Here is a 24,038-nt window from a genome sequence, read left to right on the forward strand (position 1 = left end):
TTGGCAAAGCTTTCACCTAATATGGCGATATCATTAGTATAGTTGAGATACAATATTTATGAACTACGACTTATTGTAACGCCATGAAAGTTGGTCATTCTGAATAAGACATTAATAAACAATGCTTCAGTCGAGAGAAGGATCATGTCTCCCCTGACACAGCACACGTTTTAAGCCATTTTTAGAATGAGCTCTCTCCTGTTGATTGTAGTCTATTGCTGGTCCTGTGCAGTTCTAGGATGTTCACCCTCCCAGACTTTATCTCCTCTATTTGAGAAGGGGTTAGTTTATTGCTAATTACCCGAGGCACCCCTACTGAGGAATGCTAACAGGACAGTTCAGACATTTTTTTTGCAAGCTAGAGTGTTACTCTTCAGAGACACTAGATCTTCAATCTCACCTTCAGACCCTTGTGCCACATCTTTGATGTAGGAGAGAGATAAATTCATTCTCTCATGGTAGATACAACAGATACTACACTTTGATTTATATATTTTGCCAAAGAAAATCAACAAAACAAAATTAGGCACAAGGTCAATAAAAAAAATGGGGAAGGAGGGCTATAGTCATCCTCGTCACTGTACCTTTAATTAGTCTGTGCTAATCCTAACGAGTTCTCAGTCATCATAATACCACAAACACACCAGGGGGCGTCCTACTTAAGATTACCAAATCAAATGTTTTTTTGTTTTATTTTTCAAGTAAAATATGTATATATAATGTGTATAAAAAGACAATTCTACAAAAAAAATTTTTTTTTTTAATTTTTTTTTTTTTGCCCGAAATAAAATTTTATTTTGCTTTTTAAACAAGCATTGGACACACAAGATTGTTTTACTACCTCCAGTTAGAACAGATTGCACACTGACATGAGTATTCTTATGACGGTTTTCTGAATCTTACTACTTCCATGCTGGCTCATGACAAATTGGAAGTGAGTATTTTGTTAGCGACACCATCACTAGAAGATTGCTGTACATGTCCGAAAGGCTCCTTCTATCTGTTTTGATTTTTCGATGATGCCTCCCTCCTTTTCTAGATGTACTGCCTTCACCATGGCTGAAGAACTCCATCAATCCCCAGTATGGTAACCCTCAAGAATATCAGAGGAGGGCGCACCTTGCCCAAGGATGCCCTTCAACTATGCAAAGCAGAGATGTTCATCTCTCTTAAGCATTATACATACTAACTTACTTGAATCCATACAGCGCCTAGTATTCGTAAATATTCACCCATCTGAAACTGGCTGTGATTATATTGAATTCAAGAAGTGCAGTGGAATTACTGAGAGATGGAGCGAGGATAACCAATCTGTATGCAAGACAATGGAGATGAATGACAACTCAAATGTGAAGACACTATATCTGGAAAGGAAAGTTATTGAAAAGTTTTGTTTGCTTTAATGATACCATTGCAGTACGGGGTGGAGCAGGTGCTAGTGAGATTGCAAGAAGGAGTGAATGGAGTAAGTTTGTTGAACTTATGTCATTACTAACAAGCAGAGTATTACTACTGTCAACCAATGAAACAGTTATGTGCACGCAATATGATGTATGAAAATGAAACCTGATCAGTGAAGGTTGAAGTTAGGAGTTGCATGGAGAGAAATTGAATGATAGACAAGTTTAGATCTGATGACCTCAGAGGAAGATTAAGTCTGGACAGTATAGAGAGATGTGTGCAGAAGAGTAAACTTCAATATAGCCATGTTGAAAAATGAGTTGTTTGGGTCAGTAGATGTACAGGGTGTCCAAAAAGTCACTGAAGGGTTTTAAACTTAAATAGATTCATTTTTGATGATATCTTTCTGTAATTTTAACACAATCTGACTAAGACGTTGGGAAATTCAAAAACAAAAAGAAAAAAACAATGCAAAATGCAAACAACTGTTATTTATGAAAAACAATGTCTTTTAAATGTTGCTCATTTTCAGTTTTGCATATTTGTGCTCTTTCCAAAACATTATTCATGACCTGGATTGTGATTATAACTCCCTTATTTCATTCCTGATGTTTCAAGGTCCGCCAGCTCACGGAAGATCAAGTATACTCCTTGATCTTCAAATTGGTGCACAATGTTTTGAACTGTGTTGTGATTTGGGCTATCCCTTTACATGAAAATGCCGGCAATAAGCTCTTCGAGTCAAAACAATTGATCCCTGATTTTGGTAAAACAATTTCACAACTTGCGTACATTGTTCAATGCTAGAATTATCTATAATTAATTTCAAAAATATTACCTGTAAAATATCTGAAATAGAGAAAAAAAATAATCATTAATTGTAAAATGACAAAGATTTTTAACCTTTTAATTACTTTTTGGACACCATGTAGAACAGTTGAGGTAACAGGTTCAGTTCACAAAGGAAGACTTAGGAATAAATGGAAGGAAATAAAAAAAAAAATGACCAGAGAGAAAGGATAAATAAAGACCTGGTTAGAGATAAGTTACTTTTGGAAGTCAATTTCTGAATGCTATTCAATGCATACCAGCATGTAAAATGGATTTTAAACCGATGGTGAGTTTTTTTAAATTTATAAATTTGAATTTTTATTGAAAAAGTTTCTTGCTGACAACCTTTTTATTTTGACAATTGTTATTAGATTAGCATATCGCCCATTATTGACCAGTCGTAAAATACGGCTAACCCTTTACTGCTAAATTGTACTTTCAAGCCACTTTTCAAAAAAAATACCTGTATAGGAAATATTTCTTACTCTTATGGCTCGTCAGCCTAACTGGTCTTCAAAATACAGGTCTATGTAGGGTTCAACATCTTGGTGATTTTTTTCTTCATCCCTTGAGTCAGGAAGAACACAGATTTATGATTAAAAAATTTATTGCATAAAAAAAAAAAAAAATTCTGGCGGTAAAGGGTTTATATGATATTTTAATTTATGCAGTTTTCGTATTTATTATTTTAGAGCCAGTTCTCTATTGATTATTATATTGTACCTAATATATAGTAATGATTTCAAAAGTAAAAAAAAAAAAAAAAAAAAAAAAAATTACTTGAGTGTCATCAGCTAGAATTGAAACCAAAACATGTAGCTAACCAACCTTACTTTCTGAGCTAAGTCCATATGCATACAAAAACTTAAAAACTAATGTTATTAAATGTATATTTGTGCATGTGCAGAAGTAACACATTAAAGCGACTTATGCCTGCCAAGTTCTATTTTTTTTCATTTTAACCCCTTAGCAGCTATTTTTACCAGCTAAAAAACTAATCAGATTTATTCCAAAGGTTCAAATCTCCTCTAGATCAAGTTTCAAATCTATAAACCCCAAAATTGACAGAGTAGTTTGGTAGAGACCGTCCTGCACACAGACAGATGAGGTCACATAAATATGATATATAGATTATGGAATATTTATATTTTTAACCTCTTTATTTTTCTTTTGTTACATTCCATGAACACTTGTTTTTTTTTTGTTGTTGTTTTGTTTTTTTACATAAAAATAATGTCCGAAGTTTAGTTTTGATGTAATATAAGTTTGTTATTTATATTTAGCAGTAAACAATTTTAGTGTTAGAAAAACAAAATCAAGATGACCACCAGTGACTAGCATTTTAATTCAAAATTATTTTTTTTAAGACATACATTTAACATTTTTAAGACCAACAATCAATTTTATTAACCAGTTGTAGCAGGAAAAATGAAGATCATATATCCTTCTGCACCGAACGTTTTATTTTTTTTTTTAAAGCATTTTACATCCCAAGTGCATTTGAGAAGTTTTATCAACACACAAGCAGAAGGGTCTGGTGTTTAAAAATCAACAGTAGGTTCTTTGATAAAACAGGAGCGTGTTCGAGATGAATGTTTCTGTTTAGAATACAACTGAACCATGATACTTGACTTTTGTATTTGAAACCATTCAAGTCAATGATATAAAAATAATTTATAAAATTAACACCAGGTTCTCTACAGTGCAATGCAAACTAAAATTTATTGTGGACTAATGTAGTGCAAGGAGGCATGTGAAACTTCCTTCCCGTATGATTAAAGCAGGCAATTAACCACTTTGATTGAAAAATTGGTGATTTCACTGATTTCACTGCCAAATTGTATAAGTGTGAACCATTCATTGATCCTTATTCAATCCCAGACGTCGGGTCTCCCTGCTTGTACATATTTACAAATATTTTTATTTTTCGCTATTTCTTATGCTACCTTTTTCTCTGTCGGCTTTCAGCCTAAGCAGGGGGTTATGTAGCAGTAACAAGTGGAACTTTTTTTTCTGTTGCGTATCAATGCCTCTCCCCTGTGTTACTTGGCCACATACTAACCAATCAGGGGTGCGGCGCATTGATCCTTTCTATCCCCTAAGGAAATTGGAGAGCTTCCGGTTTGAAGAAAAAAAAACTCCTTACCGAGAGAGACACCAAGTATATAGGACCCTTTTCCTCGCGCTCTCTCCATCTCTGTGTTATTTCATCCGGTATCGATGATTCTCACTGGGAATAACTACCGCGATAGCACCAGGTGGCCAGAGTCCAGTTTTTACCCAGGGATAATATCTCCCTGTGAACATTCGCCTGAATAAACCTTTTTGTTACATTTATTAAAGTTGTTGTGTTCGTTGTATCAGAAGCTTGTGTTGAATTATTTTCTTAGGTTATACCCTAATAGCACAAACCCTAAATGAGCCAAAAGTAGAAGCGTAAAAGGCAGACTTCAAAGCTGTGTAAATCAAGAAGGAAAATAGTTTGAGCACTTGTGTTGATAAATAACATTTAATTTTCATTAACGTTGGAGACGCACCCCTATTACTGGAAATAATGAACTAGTCCATAACGTCACTTCCGAGTAACGAGAAGCAGTTTAGGAGAGAGTTGCAGACAGACACGCGAAGCAGATGGTTGTTCACAACTAGTTCTGCCATGAGCAAAGATATTGTTCAATTCCCATTTTTATGTATTTTGTTTATACATATTTATTTTAACCGTTACTGTGTTTTTCTCGTTATTTATTCAACCACTAGCACCACAACAATTAATATAATTGTCTTATTGCATATAGTTGTACGTACACGTAATCTCTAGATAAAAAAAAAAAATTTTACTGTCCACCTACTTTTGGCTCACTCTGTATATGTATGTGAAAACAAACAAACAAACAAAACGAGCATGTTTTTCAATAGCCTCTATTCAATAATTTACACATTTTCTTATACTAAAATTATTTTAAATATTTTTCTTTTTCTAGTTTTTATCAAATATCTTTCAATTCTTCCATGGCAGACTTATGTAGAATCTCGGTCACTGGAATGTTACTAATACAAACTTAACATTCTTGCACAAAAAAATCTGAATTTTTTTTTTTTTTAAACTTTTTATGGAATTTCACCTCAAGACTTGTTCTTAAAAAAAAAAAAAAAAAAAAAAGAAAAAAAAAAAAGAAAAATGAATGTTACCTTAACTAAAAATAATTTTTTGACATTATTGTACCTACCTGGTGTTGCCCAAAAGTTTTCTGAATTTTATTTTTATTTTGTGTTTCCTTTTCACACTGACATTTGTTAAAATAAATTATTTTATTTAAAACAGGATTTTAAAAGTTAAATTTACTCACTATAATACCATTTCATTCTTAAATTATGAGAATCAAATTGTTATAAAACTAAGGTAATGTTTTAATCTTTATAAATTATTGGATGTAAAAGAACTTTCCTAATTGGTCGTACAACTGTTTAGAATCAGAAGACAAAGACGACAACAGCAAAGAAAGGAAGGTAACAGTTGACCTGAAAAGGTCATGTGTTGGTTCGTATGAAATTCTTATCAAAAAGTTGCCTTGAAAAATGTTAACGCATGAATAGAAATGCCAATGTTTAAAGCAAAACAGGTCAGTTGGTTTGTTGAGCCAACAACTTGGATAGGCAGAAAATCAACAGTCGAATGTAAGCAGATCACAATCGCCAGAAAATATTGGCATTTGCTTCCCACTACTACAAGATGCGACACAAGGCAGGAAGGTGAGTAAATTAGTTTTTCCAAGAGGACACTTTGGCTGGGTACAAAAGCAACATGAACGAACCTAAGGCACCCTCAGATGAAGAGAGAGGACAGTGGGAGAGGGATAATGTTTTGAAGGGTAAACTTCCTAGGAATGAGCTGGATCATACCTCTTCTCGAGAAAGAAGAGTCCAATACTATCATGGCAGTCTCTAGGTTGTTGGATTGATTGCCAAGGGAAAACTTGGACTTCCTCCCGATTAAGAAACATGTGGCACAAGGTTGGGAAGGCAGGCAAGAGGAAGGGGCCAATACTCCTGAAAGTGCATGCTGGCTCAATAAAAATAGCCATCAATAGATCTGTCGGCATTCTCCAGTTGATCTAACTCAAGCAATCAGTAAGAAATTAACTCTTCCATAAGGTAATGTCTGGCAAGGTGCACCTCCTAGGACCAAGCCAGACCATATGTCATCCTGTCAGAAGAGGGCTTGAAACCACAATAGCAGCATCGATCTGTGGGATCAAGTGCCGTAAACAGATCTTCAGCAAGTATTCTATTTACCTTCTCCCCAGGAGGTGAGACACAAGGTTAGGTAGAGTTTTGAAAAGCCAGAGCTCCAGCATTTGTAGGCTTTGACCAACAAAAAATACCTGAGAGGCCCCATCCACAATCCCTGGTAGGAGCACCTAAACTAACCTCTTCTCAGAGAAGGGGGACCTCATACCTCAGTAGAACAACAAGAAAAATACAGTTCTTCTTTCCCACTGCAGGAGGATGTAACACAAGGTGGGGAGAGTCAAGCCAGTGTCCCTAAAGGAGGAGCATTGGCCTATTAAAAATTACCCAAGTAGACCTGTTGACATTCCCCAGTCAGGGTGTTCCAGACAGGCAACAAGGCCCGAGATGGTGGACATCCTAGGTCTACCCAGAACGAATGCCTTAGCCCGCCAAATAAAAGACTACCGAGATGACCCAGTTTCTGTTGGACCGATTGTCGAGATCAAAACCTCTAGCAGGATGAGACCACGAGTTCAACCCAAAGCTAAATACCCTCAATAAGATGAGTCTCGTTGCTGCTTTGGTCGCTTGGAAACTTGAGTAGGAAATGCCAGTCAAGAATTCCTTCTTGACAATCAGCCCAACAGCTCTGAGGCCAGGAACTGGCTCAGTACCTGCCAGACTGAAGTACACCGCCTGAGTATCACTCAGGAGATCCACCCTCCCAGGCCTTGCCACCCGGTTTTCGGGTGGGGGTAAGTTTATTGCTTGCTGTCTGAGGCGCCTCGATCAGAGAATTCCAACGGGGATGTCCAAGCAATTTTTGCTAGGTAAGAGTGCCCCCTCCTTTAGGGGAGCTTGCTTGACATCCCCACTTTCCCGGCCTTGTGTCACATCATACTGAGGTGGGCAGCATGTAAATCTCTACCGGATGCTAAATAAAAGATTTTCCTCAGCTCTGAACATTGATTTTATCTGAAATCGGACAGAGCAGTGAAGATTGGCGAGGTAGCATAGTAGATAGAATATTGCAGTAATTCGTAGCCCATGATAACGGAAGCTGACATATTTAATATAAGTTGCCTAAGTTGATCTCTTTTCTCACCGCTTGTTGATTTCATTTCGAAATGACGTATTAATCGGAAATAAAAGGTGAAGGTCAAACTTATGTTCGGCAAGATGAGGGTCGCTCGTTTGTTACATCACATCCGGTTTTATTACTAAAAATTTCTTTTCAAAAAATACATAAGGATTTGCTAGGAATGTTAAAACTTATTTTTAATAGTTAAATGCTTCCAAATTTCGAAAGGTGGCAAAGTAATGTTTTGTGCTTATGTTCCCATTTACAATGTCTCCCCACGGGACAGAGTAAGACACCAGGGTCGTTTTTTAACGTGGAGAAAAAGAACAAAAATTAAAATTGTCTCAGTCGTGAAGGATTTCTCCTCCACTGACGGAGAACAAGAACCATGCTAATTTTAAATAGTATTCTCAGGTTCAAGTTTCATGATATCTTTTTTCTTTTTAATTGTTAGGTAGAAGTACAGAATAGTTACAAAACACCCCCTCCCCTTGTTAAGAATGGCTTTCTAAATAACGTTATTTCAGCACGGTAACATAAGTGCATAGTATCTTTTTTTTACTTCTTACAACTATGCACAAAAAAAATTAAAATGTTTAACTTGTATGCGAAGAAACTAAAATAAATTTTGGTGGATTTAATTTCGTAAATTATTTTTTTTTTTCATAGGATTTTGAAATTTCGTTTAATGCTACTGTATCTTTGGTTTCAACAATTAATCCATGAACAGTAAGTCACATAGAGGCGAGAAAGACAAAAAGTCGCAATTTTGTGTTATTTAATTAACTTTAATTAAAATCAATTCTCCTCTAAAAGTATAATCTTTTTAAATTAAAAGTATTTTTTTGGTGAAAGTCCAATGGTGATTACATATATATATATATATATATATATATATATATATATATATATATGCGTGTGTCACGAAACAAAAATGTTCTATTCCAAAATCACGTACCTTGATCAAGTAATTTTTTTTTAACTAAGATAATCAAATTTTATGAAGAAGCGATACGTTGTCTTGATCCGCCGTGTGTAATAAATAAAGGAAAACTCAATTCGAACTACCGAGATCAAAATCAGTCTTGTAATGGTTACGATTTACTATTAAAATCGATGATATAATGATCAAACTATTTGACCAATTTACGTGATTTTTGGAATATGACATTTTCGTTCCGTGACATAATTTGAACTTACCATAATAATTTGACTGTAACTTAACTTTAATTTAGTTAAAATTTTAATGCTTCTTTGATACGAAAATCCATTGTTCTTTTGGCTTGCGAGCACAATTGAACTATAATACTTGACTTTTGTCCATTAGTTTATTCTCTTTCATTTAAAGATCACAATTTTTTTCCCCCAAATAAAAAATTGGGTGCTCCTACAGGATTTGAACCAAAACAAACCGACTTTATTGAACTAAAACCTTAAATTAGGGCTAGGTTTATAAGAAACAAACAGTTCTGTTCAAAATTTAGGATTACCAAATATTGGCCGTTTCCGTGATTCGAAAGTGATTTTGAAACCTTTAAAGTGTCAATTTGAAAATAATTTATGGTTAGAAATTTAAAGGGTCATTAGCATCAGGTTTTTGCTCCTAAATGAAAAAGGAAAACAGTATCGTTCGGTCGCGCCTCTATTTTAGCAAAGAACCTAACGTTGTTGTTGTTGTTGTTAAACCAGATTGATAATTCTCTATAAAAAATAATTATGTTAAAAATTTATAAGTCATGATTTGTCAAGATTTAAACTGTTTTCATTTTTAAGTTTATAATAATTTAATAATAAACGCAATATTTGATTTTTTTTTTTCCTGGGGAAAAAGCGAAGGTCAAACACAAACCATTAATGCAATATACGAACATCAAAATAACATTCGACATTTTTTTTTTTTTTTTATTCTAGCCAATAAGAAACGATTCGATATGTAATCTCGTTTAAACGATTAAATTTACAACTATAAATGAGTATTTATTTACCTTACCCGGCGTTGTCTGGGAGTGATTTTTTTTCTTTTGTTTTTGTAACTTTTACCCCCCCCCCTATCCGTATTATTTATTTTTTATTTTCTGGGTAGGATTTTAAAAAATATATAGGTATTTTTGGTAAAATTTTCCTTTAAGGCCCGTCGTCTCACCCTACAAGACGAATACATTTTTATTGTAGATTTCGTTGTGCTAAAAACGAATCTGCTAACCGTTTCCGTTGCAGAGAAATAAATGTACTAGTGCACTTATTGATCCCTGCTGAAATAATAATTTAGAAAGCCATTCTTAACATGGGGAGGGTGTTTTGTACCTACTCTTGTAATTTAACCTAACAATTTAATAAACAAAAAGATATCGTAAAACTTTAATTAAACTTGTAGATACTATTTTAAAAAATAACGCGTATCAATAAGTGCACTACTGCAGTCCACTGCACTAGCACCGAAATAGTTTTCACGATATGAAGAAATTACTTTTTCAAAAAGTGAGTGATCATCTTCCTATATAAATTCAACTTAAAATGATCACCCACTTTTTGGCCTTCTAATGAGGGGGGGGCATTTTTTGTTTATTTTTTAGCTAAAAAGTTTTTCTTTCTGCTTTCATCTTTCAATGAAGACACGAAGACATTGAAGAACAAAAATAAAGAAAATCTGACTATATAGATACAATTTATTATGTTATCAGTAGTGACCAGTCTGTACACGCACATATTTTTGCCACAAACAAGTTGTTTTCCGAATATTAAGCAATGTAATTCTTTATGTTATCAGTGGTGGTCATTTCTCTACGGTGCCATCACTTAATAAAGAATTATATTGCTTAATATCCGGAAAACTACTTGTTTGTGGCAAATTTAAATGCGATTTTCGTTTTTCAGCATACCCCAAAACCCGGATAGTCGTCATTTAAAAGGTGAAAACTAAGTAAAAACTTACCAAAACAACTTTCAGGTCCCCCCCCCAAAAAAAAAATATCACTAGGTGGAGTATCTTTTTCTGTGAGACGAGCCTTAAAAGAATACCGTATTTTTATTCAATATTCGGTACTTAACCAGACATTAAAAATGAAGGTACTCGAGAATGATCCGTGCTGAAATTGTAACGTTATTATTTAAAAAGCCATTTTTAACATGGGGAGGGGAGGGTGTTTTGTACCTATTCTGTACTTTAACCTTACAATTGAATAAAAAAAAAAAAAAAAACACGTCAACATGGAAATACGATTGAAAAAAAAAAAAAATCACTTCACTACTCTGCATTTAGCACCAAAATGAAAATAATATTAAAAAAAAAAAAAAAAAAAGTTTTATTGTACAAACTCGTTATGGAATAAAGTTTTCATACAAAAGAAAATTTACTTAATTTAATCATTTGTTTTTTTTTTACAAAGGAAAACCAAATTTTAATAAGATCGATCGTGTCGCGGCCATCTTGTTTTTCGCGAATAAGGAGGGGGGCACTAGGGGAGATAACTCCAATCACCGCTTATGTTTGTCCAAATTATTTTAAAACATGGGCAGAAAAAATACTTAGATAAATACTTTAGTTGTTTTTTTTTAATCTATTTCATTTTGTCCTCTGTTGATCACTTTTTCGTTTAAAGCCCCCCCCTCCTCTTCGGCCCTGGAAATAGGCAAATGGCGATAATACGATCGATCTCATTAAAATATGATTTTCCTTTGTAAAAAGAAAGAAAAAAAAACTTGATCAAATAAGTGATTTTTTAAATGAAAACTTTATTCCATAACAAGTTCGTACAATATAACTTTTTTTTTCGATATTTTCATTTTTTTTTAAATGTCTTAATTAAACTGCACAAGTGCACAACTGCAAGTGCACAAGTACCCAATATTTGATTAACATACAAAAAATAGCACGGTGACATAAGTAAATCATATTTTTTAAAAAATGTAATTATCGAAGAATATTATTAGAGATAATCTTAAAATTCAGGTGTTCCTAAAACTATACTACGTAGGTAGAAATATACACGATTTAAAAATACCTTAATTATTTCAACAATCTGAAATTACGTTATTTTGAAAGCCATTCTTAATATGAGGACGGGGGGGGGTGTTCTGTACTTTCACCTAACAATTTAATAAAAACAGACATTGTAAAACTTTAAAATACTATTTTAGAAAATAGTGCGGATCAATAAGTGCACTAGCACCTTAAAATTATACAGTGCGTGTAGATCGACCTCCATGGTTGGTTACTCATACTAGCTCGGTAAAATTCGACGAGTTCCGACAACAGCTAAAATTGAAACGGTACTTATGTTACCGTGCTGAATCTAATTCAGCACGGTAACATAAGCCATTCTTAACATGGGAAGGGAGGAGGTTTTGTGACTATTCTGTACTTTCAAACAATTAAAAAGAAAGATATTGTAAAAACTTCAACTTGAAAATGCTACTTTAAAAACAGCACGGGGTGCACGCAGCACGATAACATCAGCGCATAAACACCATTTTAGCACGATAACATCAGCGCATAAACACCATTTTTTGTAATTGTTTTGTTTTCTAGTGTTATTTTCTGTCACGTGGACAGAAAATTGGACCGACCCTCGTCTCCATGCTATCCCAGATATTTACATCATAAACACTTGCTAACAATTTACAATAAATAAAAATATAATGCAACAAATGTTAAACATATCAGTAAAAAAAAAAAATAAATAAATAAAATAAAAATAAATAAAAGGTACTCATGCAGAGAGTGATCCGTGCTGAAATAACGTTATTATTTAAAAAGCAATTCTTAACATGTAGAGGGGAGCGTGTTTTGTACCTATTCTGTACTTTAACCTTACAATTGAATATATAAAAAAAAAAAAAAAAAAAAAAAAAACACCAACTTTAATTAAACTTGGAAATACGATTTAAAAAAAAAATAGCGCGGATCACTCTCTGCATAAGCACCGAAATAAAATTTGGATTTGATACGCGAGTAAAATATAGGGTCAATTTTTACGACGTGCCCCAGTGTATAATAAACACCCCCAACCACCCCATGTTAAGAACGACTTTCGGAATAAACAAGCCCCAACCTCGAAAGTCGTTCTTAACATGGGGAGGTTGGGAGAGGTTGTTTATTCCGAAAGCCGTTCTTAACATGGGGTGATTGGGGGTGTTTATACTACGTTGGGGTAGGTCGTAAAAAAATACCAAATATGGCAGTGAAAAATACTACATTTGTATTCGTGCAGAGAAAGTAAGGTGCGTGCCATTTAAAAAAAAATAGTATTTTTAAGTTAAACAAGTCTTACACTATCTTTTGTGAAAGTACAGAATAGTTACAAAACAGTAAACAAAACATCATACCCCCCCCCATGTTAAGAATAGTTGGTAAATTTTCAGATTAGGTCCACCTCCAAAATTTTCTTGGGGTTTGTATTACTGTACACATAGATTCGAAAAAGTTGTCAAAAAACAAATATATAATAAATAAATGTTATCAAAGGCAAGATAAGTTACTTTTCTACAAAACTCGATATATTTTTTTTGTTTTTATTCAATGTAACATGTTTATTCAGATCGAAAAACATGCAGTGTTTACCGATGTAATATGTATTGGAAAATTCAAAATGGCGCCCGACACTCTCTTTAACATGGTAAGTTTGGGAAAAGGTGTTATAAATAATAAACTAGACAAAATACTATTAAAAAAACACCGAATATATGTCAACTTATGTCACAGTAACATATAATGAGCGAATTTCTAACAGTATTTTGTCTAGTTTATTATTTATAACATTTTTTCCTGAACTTACCGTGTTAAAGAGAGTGTCGGCGCCATTTTGAATTTTCCAATACATCAGTAATGCTTTTCGAGCTGAATAAACATGTTACATTGAATAAAAACACGAAAAATATATCCAGTTAGGTAGAAAAGTAACTTATCTTTCCTTTGATAACATTTATTTGTTATATATTTGTTTTTTGACAACTTTTTCGAATCTATGTGTACAACAGTAATACAAACCCTCGAAAACTTCTAAAAGGTGTCATTTAAAAGAAAATTTTGGAGGTGGACCTAATCTAAAAAAATACCGAATAGTTTTCTAAAAAAAAAAAAAAAAAAAACTATTTCAGCACTGTAGTACTGTACCTTCTCGGCATAAGGACAATTTTTCTTTTTAATTTTGGATAAATCAAGAGTTTTTTGTAATCCGTTTCAGGAACCCGAGTTTAATTTTGTGTAGTCGCCTTTCGGTTGTTGGAATTCATTACTGATTTTTACGAAGCCAATGGAAACTAAGTACCAAAAATAGGCAGGAATTATTTGTTTTCGTACTTTTTTTGTATGTGTAATCAAGTTGATATATATTTTTCATAAAAAACAAAATATGTCTATATATGATTTTTATGGCGAAAAAGAAATAAAACGTGTAAAAAGAAAAAGAAAAATTTAGGTGCGGCATTTGTTACACGAGTGAAAAATTGTAGTTTGATCAATAAAAACAAGATATTTCGATTCCGCAACAAATTAAATACAATAAATTAAAATACAATAGAATTTCTCTATAAAAAACGCCATTTCTTTCTTTTTAAAATTAACTTCAAAGTTTAAAATAAATTTTTAAAATAAGACTTAATAGTTTTTTGTTTTTTTTTAGCGATTTTGTTCCAAGACTTGAGGGTTTTTTTTTTGTTTTTTTTTGGCCTTTTTGAGAAAAAAAATGTCTGGCCTCAGTTTAATGTCAACGTTTAGATTACGTTGATTTTACAAATCAGGCACGTTTCCATTTTTTTTCAGTGCTTCTTCCAGAACCTAAAGTCTGACACTTTCCCATAAAACAAAATAAAAACATGAGACTTACTCCTTCATTATTCTTCCTGTCGCCTAATAACCTCCTTTCAGTAAGTAAGTCGCCATCTTATCCTAGCATCCTATGTGTGTGAAGACGAAGATCCGCCGGGAGTTATCTGCCCTTGGAATGCATTCACGTCACACAATGTCTAACGTTCAACAGGAATTTCTCCAGATTAAACTTATCTCCATCGAGGGCAAGATTAGATATAAGAAAATCCAGTTCGCCAAAAAAGGACACTCCGAAGTGGGACAAAAATTACCACATTCAAGAGGGATCTCCCTTTCCTTGATTGAAGAGAGAACAAATATTACACACTGAATTATTTATTCGGAAATATAATTAAAATCCATTTACAAATTAAAAGGCTATCAAAATAGTGGAGTTCATGTCTATTCTACTCTTAGCTTAATAAGCATTTTGACTCATTTATACAAGTATAGTTTTTTCATTCTTTCACTGTTTGTCCATTATCTATGTGGAAAATTTGTCACTATGTTCAACGACAGTTATCCATGGGTCATGGTTACCAAGGTACTTTAAAAAAATGCAACAATAAAACAAGAAAGAAGCAAGAAACGACCGTCTATTAATACAAAATAATTTAATTTATAAGAAGATGTAAAATGTTCCCACCAGTTTTGGCAAAGAGCAAATCGGATCTTGAACAGAAGCGTGTGCTCTATCCCAACCATTATCAATGAACCTGAGGTAATCTCGTCAACATCAGACAAAGCCAAGCTCTTTGCCAAGAATTTTGCAGCTAACTCTACCCTATACAAACAAGGTCGTCAATTCCCCCGTATTTCCTCCTGTATCAGAAAACATCCTATGCGACATACAAATATCTGTGCGTGATGTTGCCAAGCTAATCAAAAACCTTGATTCCAGTAAAGCAACTGGCTCTGACAGCATTCCAATTATAGTGCTGAAAAAGCTTCAACCAGAACTTGCTCCCATACTTACAAAGCTGTTTAATCGTTATCGTAAGGAGAATTGCTGTGAATTAACTTTTCACTATCCAAGAACAAATTGTGTCTAGATACTGTAGGGGAAAAGAAGTTTAAGTGAAATTAAATCTCTCTGCCCTAAACAAGATAATTAAAAAAAAAAAGGAATAAAACAAAATTACACCTCCTTCTTGTTTAAAATGCACCACATTTATTTTTCAACAAAAATAACAAGATGAACAAGCAAAGGTCCGATCAGTAAATGTTCTTTAGAAATGATTATGATTAAAATGTTAGATGAAAGTCCTTCATTGAATTAATAAGATTAGAAGGTGAAGTCTTGTGTAAAAATAATGTCTTTTTTTTTCTTTTTTTTTACATAGGCGTCAACACTTATCAAGGCCGATAGGCCACTCAAGGATAAGGGTTAAAGAGTGTACAGTAGTCAAAAGGACAATATAGTAATCGATAGTAATGGAAGTTCGGTAAATTTGTTAACTTAAGTGGAACAGCTCATCAGAAACTTGTTCACGTTGGACTTCAAGACAACCATATTATAGACAGCTAGAAAGCAGGAAAACGGAAGACAATTCCACAGGTGTGCAGTTCTAAGAAAGAAGCTTTGATCATGGAATCTATGTTTAGGTTTAGGCACAGATAAAAAGAGTGGGGGGAATTATTGATAGTGTTTTCAGCTAGTCTAGTGTTTCTTGTGAAAGTTTGGTGAGGGGGGACCATAGATTGAAGCTCAGTCGAACACTTTCAATGAAAATAACGATAAAGCAGAGACAAACTCACAACATCTCTTCTGTGAGATAGAGGTTGCAGCGAAGAGAAAAGGACATCTCCCACCAGGCCACAAAGTCTATTTTGAACCCTATCAAGGCAGGACAAGTCTTTTCTAGCAGCTCCTGCCCATATGTGGCAACAGTATTCAATACTTGGATGTATTTAGCTCTTTATTTCAAGATTTGTGTTTTAACTGACGAAGTTCGCCTTATTCAAAAGTCCCACAGGGAAAATAGTCCGTTGTTATTAATTCTTATAGAAAATGTACGGAATGGGTGCGTGTATGCATGAGTGTGATTTTTGAGTGCCCGCATTATGTGTGTCATGGTTTCGACAGCTTTGAAAGCGACGATGAGATGAAAACGAGAGGCATGTTCTTGTGTCACGTTGGAGCAAGAAGAAAGAAGGGAAAAAGGAGGGAAGAAAGAATGTTTGATGCGTTTAAATACTTTTTGGACCGGCTCCAAAACAAGATTGCTACTGCTGATATTTTGGTTTTTGGAAAAGCGTTAAAAAGACAATCTTCTAAATTTTCGCATTGGTCGCTTGTGTCACATGATACTGTCTTCAACTACGCCCGCCAGAAATATGTTCATTTTACTTTTGTTGTTGTGAGAACAGCGTGTGGACATATTTGAAATTATGTCATTGCTGGAAGAACTTATTTTTGTGTAAAATGCACGGGGAAATTGAAATGATTAAACGTTTGTTTATTTGCGTGCGAGTGTGTTTATGTATATGTGTGTGTGTGAGAGAGAGAGAGAGAGAGAGAGAGAGAGAGAGAGAGAGAGCACAACACCCCACCAAGATCAGGATGTTCCAAAAAATTCCTCTCCATGGCAAAGAATTGATTTTGAGCTAATTTAATTAAATACAACTTAGCTTTAACACTTCGTTCATACCTTTCAATTTAGCAATGAACTTAAACACAACTGTTAATATTTCTATTAACTTATTTAAAAGAAGACCAACTTAATTACAAAAACAGGACTTAATTCTTCTCCACAACTGGTATAAGCATTAGTCAAGTTTTTACATTTCACACTCCAAGTTGTAATCAGGCCAGATTAAGTTGTCTCCCTTAACCATACTGGACCCTTTAACCAAAAATTCTTTTCTTTAACAAATTTATTCAGCGAAATAAATCAGCAGGATTTTCAATTGTATTCAGATACTTAAACTTTAGAATAAAACCTTTATCACATAAGTCACTCACCATCGCCTTTATATCCTTCAGACAATTCCTGGTGAATTGGCACTTTGTCTCAACTGTTTCTAATAGTAAGCATGACAACACTACGTGAGCATCAATTGCTACTATAATTTCCTTCAACATTAGAGGAAGCATCTTAACTAACACTGTGACATGTTTAATGCCCAAATAATCTGACAACAGCTCTAATGTAGGCAGAGTTCTCCTGACAGAAGGAACAATTTTAGTCTTAGCAAACAACAAGTTAGCTTGGCCATATTGATACAAATATTCAACAATGCCATTGGCTTGATTAGAAGCATCACAAAACATAACAAAAATAACCGCAGAGTCAGTATCAACTGAAAGTCTGTTGAAACCAATATCTCCAACACTGACAAGATTTTCATAAAACTTGTTCCAGAAGATCAATAATTTGTGCGGAACCTGCTGGTTCCAGGAAACACCTACTTTCCATAGCTTACTTTGTATTATTTTACCCTTAATGGTAATAGGCAACACTAAGTCTAGAATATCGAACACCAAAGAATTCACAGACGGCATGTCTCTCTTAGTAGAGACAACCCTCTTAGTATCACTACTAATAACGTTTAACTCATCTAATATAGGATTATACAAATGACCTAAAATTTTTTCATGAATAGTTCCATGTGAAGAACTATTATTATCCAATGTCATGTGATGCAATACCAATTTAAGTTCAAATCCAACATACAACCGAAGCAGGTCTGAAGGTGACTGGTGTGTCTTCACCAAATTATCTACATAGAAGTTATTCAGCAACATATTCCTACAAGGCCCAGAAGAATACTTTTCTATGTGGAACTTTACAATGTTACTCTATATAACGGAACTAGACACAAATCCAAAAATAAGCGTCTTATACCTGAACCACACTAACTCATTCCCCAATTTCAAAACCAAACAAAACTTATTCTTATCAGACTTGTTCTTTAATTTAATCACTAAAAAAGATTTTCTTATGTCTGCTAGGAGGATGTAATGGTTTGTTCTAAACTTAAGTATAAGTTCCAGCATGTCTGTATACAAATTCACACTGGAATAAAGACAGTCGTTCAAAGAGGGTTTACCATCCGTTCACAACGAACAATTGAACACTAGACGAATGTTTGTAGTACTTTGTAATTCTTGCTTAAAAACTGGATGATGAGGTATCCAAGTGTATTTTTTCAAAGTCAAAAAGCTCAACATAGATTCTTTCTATGATTCCTTCCTTCTCTTGATCTAAAAATACCTGGCAGTAATCTAAGTACAAGCCTCTGTCAGACAGCTTACATATAACTTTATCCAAAACAGATAACAATACCCAATAATTCGAAGGCACCAAATCCAGCTCACACGATAACAATTTTCTACATATTCGATAGATGAACGAAAGGATTCGATTATCGTAATTACAATACGCTTCATCGACCAATGCCTAAAGTTTCCAAACTAAATATCTTATCGACATTTCTGTTGACTGAATCTTCATCAAAACAATTCCATGGATCGAAATATTCAGATTTCGTGTCCATAACAAAATGAACTTATGTAATATCACACATAGAAAATTCATTAACTACATGACTGTAATTTAAATATGACTGCACCGACTGGCAAGTCTTAAAATTATCAAATTCACCAAATAAAATAATGCCTTGGAACAATTCCAAAACAAGTCCGTCTCTAAACTTATTCAATCGCATAAGTCCTAGGTGTTTAATAACATTTATTCTCCAAAGACCATATGCAGGAAGAGTGTCATTTCTCATTCTGAGAAATTTGTGGCCAACTTAACCTTATCCCTTTTCAAATCTTCGACCACTGAACTCAATCCTTCAATGCAAAAGGGCAAATCTAATTTTTCACCAATCAAGAAAGGCACTGATCATGATTGATCAGAAAAATTCACACAGAGAACAATTTCCTTTAAATCTCTGATCTTATTCCCCAAAAAGGTGTTGATAAGAAACGCTCTCTTGAGGGCACTGACAAGTGAGTGAACTTGTTCAATAATTCTTTGCATAAATATGATCTCTCGCTGCTTGTATCCGAAAGACAAATGAAATATCTTCGCCGCCACTTAAACTGACTGAAATATTAATTACTAACAACAAAGACGAACTATTAGTCATCCAACATGCATTGGATGCTGTAATAGACTCAACTGCAACTGGATACAAAGCATAGAGGTGTCCCCCAGAACGAATCTCTCTTATTGAGAAAACAATCCTTATCTTCATGGAGTGGAATAGCACACTTAAAACAAAGTTTCAACTCTCGATATCTCTTCATCTTAGCAGCATAAGTAGGATATACCCTACATGCACGTCCTCTATCGTTATTAGACTTGCAACAATTACAACCGTAATTAAGCTTAGAAGTTTTGGTGAAAAAATTCTCCAAAGTAGATGGTTTCTTAGTTTCTGGGGAATATCTAAACTTAGGAGTGAACGTTTTCTTAGCAAAATCCACTCCCTTACGATGTTGAGCATCGTGCTTACAGAATTCAGTAGTACGAGCGATATCTACACAATTCTCTAGAATTTGTTCAAGTGAGGGAAAATTAATACAAATCTTGTACATCAGTTCAAATTTAAAGAAAGCTGGCACCTTACTAAAAACTATGTGACTAAGTAAACGATTTCCTGGGGATCCACATTCCAGAAAATTCATTTCAAAAGAATTCATTGACTTATAAACCTGTCTTTTAACTGTATTCAGAAATTTTCTGAGGGCTGCGTTACTAGTCAGTCTGTCTACACCCAATACGGTGGAAAATATAGGGTCTACTATGCTATTCTTGTCCAAAAATTCCTTGGAGAGGAGTTCCAATGCCACCCCATAATTTTCTTCAGACACAGACAAATGCCTAACGAACTGAAAGGCATGTCCTATCAAATGATTTTTAAATACAACTAATCTTAACGCGTCGTTATCAAGATTAGCAACGCAATTTAGAAATTCTCTATGAAAATTCAAATATGCCAATTTATCTGCCTCTAAGTCTCTATCATTAAACTTAGGGCATTCTATCTTAGGAGCTAAATCAACTCCTTTAATCTTTTCTGATGATCCTAAACAAGGGTCATTATCTGCAACCTTGACAGGCTGTAATCCAGATAATTTTTCCAATACCTGTATCTTAAATAAGGCACCATCTTTATTGAAAGGTTTAATGACGCTTTCATCAGCATCTTCAGCTAAATAAATATCCATGATCTGTTCCTCCAATAGGCTTACAGACGCTAAATAATTATCCACTTGACTTTTATACAAAGAATATTTAAATTCTTCAACCTCAACTGAAGATTCTAGAGACTCAAATATGACTAAAATTTTATCGCTGGTCTAAGTTTTTCAACAAAGAATCTACTGAAATAGTAGCCATTTTACTTATTATCCTCCACCCAGCCTTAACCTACAAAAATCAAAGCTAAGAACAATTATAGGAAAAGGTAGACAAATATAGGAAGGGGGGTATAACTGACAATGACATAATTCGATTTTGGCACCCAAAAGACCCGTCGAACACAGCTTTTAACAAGGACAAGATGGCGACACAAAAGCCTGCCAAACCCAAACGGAGCAAGAAGACAAGATGGCGACACAAAAAAGAAGAAAGATAGCCTAAAGAGAAAGAGAGGGGACACCAGTTACAGAGTGAACAAAAATACACATTCCATACAGAATAGTTCCTCAAATTTTATTCAAACAGAAAATGATTCTATTGACCAAGTTTTCAAGCATCGATCGTAAAGGAATGATTTTATTCAAATTCTTTATTCAAGAACGGATTTAAGCCATTTAGGTTAGAATTCCACCAGAGTAATGACATCTAGCAGAAATTCATAACAAAATTTAGCAGAATATGTAGAAAATTTGCCGCTATGTTCAACGACGGTTATCCACAGGTCGTAGTTACCAATGTACTTTAAAAAAATGCAACAATAAAAACAAGAAAGAGGCAAGAAATGGCCGTCTATAATACAAACTAATGTATTAAAAAAGAGAGGTAAAATAAGAAGATGTAAAATGTTCATTCGTGTTTGTAACTGCTAAATTTGTCCCTTTAGTGTGGTCAAACAGACCTAAAGTAACTCTAAAAAATATATATAGAGAGAGAAAGTGGAGTGGAAGGAGGAAAGAGAGAGAGATAGATAGAAAGAAAACACTTACTGAAATACATTTTACAATGGTTGCTATTTTATCTTTTTACATGTGTATGAAAATAAGCCAACAGAAGTAGCTTCCGCTTAACTGTCTTTGATATCTTTTTTTATAACAGCGAATAAATTCGTCTAAGCTCTTTGCAGATGACGAAAATACTCACAAAAGTTCATTTGAAGTTCTTTTTTTTTTTTTTTTTTTTACACAGTGATCACCACTTATCAAGGCCCGGAAGCCACTCAGGGATAAGGGTTATTGCAAGTACATTACATTAGTGTGGAGATTTGATGAAGTGTTTAATTAAGGGGGCGGTTTATTAGGAATTTGTTAACATTGGACTTGAAGACATCCAAGTTGTAGTCCGGTGGGAAACAGGCAGACGGAACAGAGTTCCACAGGCGTGCAGTTCTAAGAAAGAAGCATTGTTCATGGAATCCGCATTTTGATTTAGGCACAGATTGAAATGATTAAACGTTTGTTTATTTGCACGCAAGTGTGTGTGTGGGGAAATTTTTCACAGTGGATTCAGCTAGACGGGTGTTTTTTGTGAAAGATTGGCTAGGGGGGACCAGAGATTGAAGTTCAGACGAGCACCTTCCATGGAAATAACGATAAAACAAGGATAAACTCGCAACGTCTGTTCTGTGGGAGAGAGGTTGCAGGGTAGAGAAAAGGGCATCCCCCACTAAGCCACAAAGTCTATTTTGAACTCTGTGAAGGCAGGATAGGCTGTTTTTAGCAGCTCCTGCCCAGATATGGCAACAGTGTTCCATCCTTGGACGTATTTGGCTTTTATACAGATAGAGAATTGCATCAGTAGTGAGATATCTTCTGGAGCGGTAGAAGGATCCCACCATCTTTCCAGCGACCTTGGCAACAGACTTGATGTACGTGTTCCATTTCAGATTAGGAGTAAAGGTCAAACCCAGAAGCTTGTCAAAACATGGAGCCTCACCTAGACGAGAGCCATTCATCACAATTGATGCCAGCTGGGGATCAGAGCGTTGATGATGTAAGGATAGGAGTTTGGTTTTGGATGCATTAAAGGTAACCAGCCACATCTTCCCCCACTGAACCACGCGCTCGAGATCAGAGGAGAGAGAATCAGAGAGAACTTTGTCATTTACAGCCTTTGATGTGTTGCTGTAGATGGTCGTGTCATCAGCATAGATGTCAACAAATGATTTAAGTATGTGTTTAGGGAGGTCATTGATGTAGATCAGGAAGAGAGTTGGGCCCAGGATTGACCCCTGAGGGACTCCAGCATTTATATTGCAGGCCTCCAATTTTTGTCCATCTACCACTACTCTTATGAGCCTATCGGAGAGAAATGATTTAATGATTGAGAAAACATTTCCAGTTATACCGTAGCTGGAAATCTTGTGAAGTAGACTCTTATGCCATACCTTGTCGAAGGCCTTTGATATGTCAAGAGCAATTGCCCTAGAAAGGAAGCCTTTGTCAAGAGATTCACTAATCCTGTGGGATATAACCATCAGGACATCTGCGGTAGATCTTACAGAGCGGAAACCATATTGTGTGTTACTAAGAAGGTTATTCCTGCTGAGGTGGTTGACTATTTCTCTATTTAATATGGATTCCAGCAACTTACTCATAACACACAGGAGACTTATAGGTTTGTACTGAGAGGGAGATGACTTATCACCTGAATTCTTAAATACAGAGCAAACTGATGAGGTTTTCCAGGGAGTCGGAAAGCACTTCTCTTAGTAATTCCTGTAGATTTGTTTCTTTGGTAGCTGAGTCTTCTCCATTGAGTTCGGCAGAATTTACTTTCTATCTCATCCACACCGAAAGTGACTCTCCTTTTGTAATCCGGCTATACTTAGCCATGCAGCATTATGACCTCATATTAGGCCATAAGCAATTTCACCATTGCTAGAAGAAATGTTCTGTCTTTATCTTCCTACACTGGAATATTTCGGATTTTTTTGTCGTTACTGACATGTCTTCTTCTTTGACATGTTTATAGTCAAGTCACAATATCAGGATAAAAAATAAACTTCAATTGGTTAGCTTCTCCAAACTTCCTGATTTCCAACTGTTTTAAAGTCCAGTTAAGACTGTTCTAATTTTTACGTCTTTATTGACAGAGACAAAGTTCACACATCTGCACCATCAGATGGGAATCCTCAATTGGCAAAAATATAGTAATCTTCAAAAACAAGTGAGAACTTCCCAAACCAATCAGTGAGTACAATTCAGTCATGTGATACAACAATCATCATCATCATCATCAGAAATAGATAGAAAAATAATAATAAGAAGAAGTGGAAAAAGAAAAGAAAGATTAAGCAAGAATAAAGTTCCAACACATCTTCATTTTAGCAATTATCACAATGCCACACTTACTGTGTTGCAACAGGTTGATACGTTGAGTGCTGATCGACCACAGACAAAATACGACAAATGGTAAAGGCGAGAGGACACATGCAGATGAATAGTTGTAGAAGAAACATATTTATTCCGCCATAAATACACAAGGAAAATATCTACAAGAACTGGAGGAAAGTCAATTGATGAAGATTCTGGAA

The 24,038-nt window shown here is 34.6% G+C and overlaps 1 protein-coding gene across 1 annotated transcript in view; it reads right to left on the minus strand.

Annotated features, from left to right (window-relative positions):
* The window catches only part of LOC145242681 (uncharacterized), a 31,274-nt gene extending 16,765 nt beyond the window's left edge, over nucleotides 1-14,509 (minus strand). Inside the window, exon 1 of the mRNA XM_080105813.1 lies at nucleotides 14,368-14,509. The gene's annotated coding sequence lies outside the window, so the exon portion shown is untranslated. The remainder of the gene's footprint in view (nucleotides 1-14,367) is intronic.
* Between the last annotated feature and the right edge of the window lie 9,529 nt (nucleotides 14,510-24,038).

Source organism: Euprymna scolopes, chromosome 21, assembly GCF_053919585.1.
Source record: "Euprymna scolopes isolate OS-2025 chromosome 21, ASM5391958v1, whole genome shotgun sequence".
In the NCBI taxonomy this organism is placed as follows: domain Eukaryota; kingdom Metazoa; phylum Mollusca; class Cephalopoda; order Sepiida; family Sepiolidae; genus Euprymna; species Euprymna scolopes.